This window comes from Castor canadensis, chromosome 3 (assembly GCF_047511655.1).
Source record: "Castor canadensis chromosome 3, mCasCan1.hap1v2, whole genome shotgun sequence".
Taxonomy (NCBI): Eukaryota; Metazoa; Chordata; class Mammalia; order Rodentia; family Castoridae; genus Castor; species Castor canadensis.
In genome coordinates this window covers 191,299,659-191,303,174 of record NC_133388.1, presented here as the reverse complement: position 1 = coordinate 191,303,174, position 3,516 = coordinate 191,299,659, and positions in this window count along the sequence as shown.

Below are 3,516 nucleotides of genomic sequence, written 5' to 3'. Positions count from 1 at the left end.
AACTTTGTTCCAGGACATTGTTCTCCTGCTCACTCATTTCTCCTAAAAATCACTTACTGTCCCTCTAAAACTGCCTATGGCTCCCCAATTTCCCAGACCTCTATGAGGAGGGCATTTAAGCTTTAAACATCTAATGCTTTCTTTGAATTTCATATTTTGTATGGCTCCTGAGCACATTTGCGCATTAATAACTCTCTTTTTTCCTGTCAATCTGTATACTGTCAGTTTGTTTTAGCAGGTCCAATTACCAACCTCAGAGGGAAAATCTGAATTACCCTACAGGCAGTCACATGACACTTTCAGTTATTATTTGAGTTTTTGTTTTATATTTTGTGGTGTATATTGTTTACTATTTTCTGAGTCTCCCATTTGTGACACAGGAAGACTTCCTTAGTCTTAGCTGCAATTGTGGTCTGTGACTTGAGGTTTTATGCTATTTTTTTTACACTGGTTGGCCTTCACTATAATTCTGTTGTTACCAGAAAAATGAAAGCACAAAGCAATCCTCTCTGCCTGGCTCTTGGTACTTTTCCAAGACTCTCATCTCCTCTGGTGAAACTGATTTTTCCAAATCCTTCACTCAGATTTCCCTGGGGCTCCTGGGAAAGCACACTGAGTGATGCTGTGGACACAGAGATGTTAAGTGGAGATTTGTGGGGACTGGCTCGAGGTCAGAGGTTAGGACCCCTGGAGAATATCAATATCTGTTCTTAGCACTCCCATTTCCCATCTGTGTCCTCCCCCAACCTCCTAGAGTGTGTTTATCATTTTACCTCTCACCTATTTTTTCAATGTCATCACTCTCTGATCACTCATGTCTCCAAGAAGTACCTGAACAGTTCGTAGGTTGGGATTTCCAAAGAGAATTCTACAAAACATAATGTGCTCCAATTGCAGTGGTTGGTTCTTGGGTGAAATACATTTGGCAAACTTTTCATATGTCACTCTTGAATACTTTGTAGATTACTAATGCATAGCTAATTAAAGGCTTTGAAAATTGCTGCTTTTTAACCAGTGGCCCATTACATAAATTTTTTATGGCCCTTTCCTCATTTTGTGCTCTTCATGGGACTTTCATCACACATATGATACTGTTCCACAGGTTCTTGAGGAGCCCAGAAATTTTTCCACTTGTCCCTGCTCATTTTACCCCAATACTCTTCTTTCTGCTCCTAGATTAGAGAATTTCTGTTTGTCTTTTTCAAGTTCATTGACACTTTTCTCATTTTTAATCTACTGTAAGCCTGAGTGGTTAATTGGAAACTGAAACTTTATTTCAATTTTCAATTCTACAATTTCCTTCTGCATCTTTTGTGGAGTTTTCATTTGCTAAGATTCTTTATTCGCTCATTTAGATTTCATTTTCTTTTAGTTCAATGAACATATTTATAATGGTTACTTTAAAGTTTTAGTCTTCCAAATAATGCAGATCATAAGTCCTGTTTTCTGTTTCTTTGAATGTCTAGTAATTTTGAATTCTTACTGAAAAAAAAATGAAGTGGATTGATTTTTTTCCCCTTTGGAAGTGGAACCCTGAACTTGTGTTGTTTTATGCTTTGTAAAGATTGATCTCTGAAAGCATAAGGTATTTCTCAAACCCTTTAACTTTGGAGGATCAATTTGCTGAAATCCATCTCTATTGTAGAACTTGTCTTTATTCTAGAATCTTTGGGGATGTGTTTAGTGTGAACATTACTGTAGGGAGTTGTCTTCAATTAGGGTCCCTTCTTATTTCAGTTGACTCCTGAGGTGTTAACAAGGTGTTAAGGACTGTTTCTTTTCTTTCTTTGAGCCAGAATTTCAACCTCCTGGGTGGTGCTACACCTCTGGTATCACCATTCTGCTCTCTGTGGTAAGCCTGGCAGTCTCACACTTTGCCTGAGTAGCTGATCCCTCAGTCAATGACAAAGGGTCATCTACCCCCCTTCATAATCCATACAGCATTCTCACCTCCAGACCCCTGCTCTACAGAATTCAGACACACTGCCTGAATTCAGTGGGGATGATTCTTCCATGCTTGACTCTAATTCACAGCCAGGAAGTTATTCCCTCTTGGAGATATGGGGAAATTTTCAGGCTCACCTGTGAATTTCTCTTTATCAGGAATTTCAGTCTTGTGTAGTCTATTGCCACATGCCTGAGAGCAGTTACCCTTGTCCTTTTTCAGGTTTGTGATTGTGGCTGGAAAGCACATCATATACCAATTGGAACATTATAGCTGGAAGCTCAGAGGTGATCATTTAAGTAACTGTCTTGCATTGCTTTCCATGTATCCCATTTTCAAATGGTTAATGAAATCATTCCTGCCTTCAAACCCAGGAGCCACAGAGAACAAATCTCAAGTTCCCATCTTTAAGGATTTGTTTGGCTCCAAATTCAATACCAGTAAAAGTTGAGTGCAGGAAATGGAAATCAATTTAAGTATTTTAAGCAGAAAGGCATTTAGTGTAAAGAACTCAGTACTAACAAAAATCATTGAATTGAATCACTCTCAGATCAGCATAAAATTGATTTGCCAGCGAAGCTTCAATATCTGAGACTGCTAAGGGAGCTATTCTGGAATCAAGGTCCTCTGTTGCCATTCCAAATATCTACTGGAAGTCTCAAAGCTGGAAAACAGACCCGGAAATTTTATGGCAGAAATCTCCTATGTTCTAAGACCTCCCTTACCAGCAGACGCAATCCAGAAAAGGCAAATAAATTAGTTTAGCTTACTTCTGCTGTTCATATCTCACTGAAATGCATGTAATTGTTGGTATTTAATTTATGTTCAGACCTTAGCTGCAAGGGAGTCTGTAAGGTGGATTTGAGCTTTCCAGGTTCCCCTGGAAGGGTGATGAGAAGACATTTGAATGAGCTGAGCCATGGTTTTCAGCACACGTTCTCTCTGCTTAGAATTCCTTCCTAATCCTTCAGGACCTACTGCCAATGTCACCTTCTCGTTAGGGCTCACTTGTTAATCTCATGTCGCGTAACTCATTTCAATGTCTTCTACAAATGGTTTTTATAATTGCTTAGGGTTCTTTTCTCTCTATCAGATGTGACTATAGACTTTGCTCTCTATCAGCCAGGAAGAAGAGTCCTTTGGTTTAGAGACTGTGTCTTACTCATTCTTCACCTGTAATGGTGTAGTCCAATGGCTGGCATATATTTCTTAATGCATGTTTATTGTGAATGACTGAGTGTAAGGCATAGTGATGATTTGATACCTTCAGAGCACATGACATATGAAGATGCCTCTGGCCATGGAGTGACCTTGGACAGAGGCAGATTCTTCCTTATGGGTAGAGATTGAACAGTTTTACTCCTGGAGTTAGGAAGAGGAGATAAATGGCATGTTGACTGAATTCTGCAAGATCTTTTAAAACATTCAGTCACAGAGGTCTGAGTGTATAACTGCAGTCTTGGGCCCAAGGGGACCATTTTGAACCCTGGATCCAGGCTTTCAGAAGGTACACAATAAGTCACTCAGCACCTGAATATTTCTTATCTGTGAGCTGGAAGAGGAAATTCTCC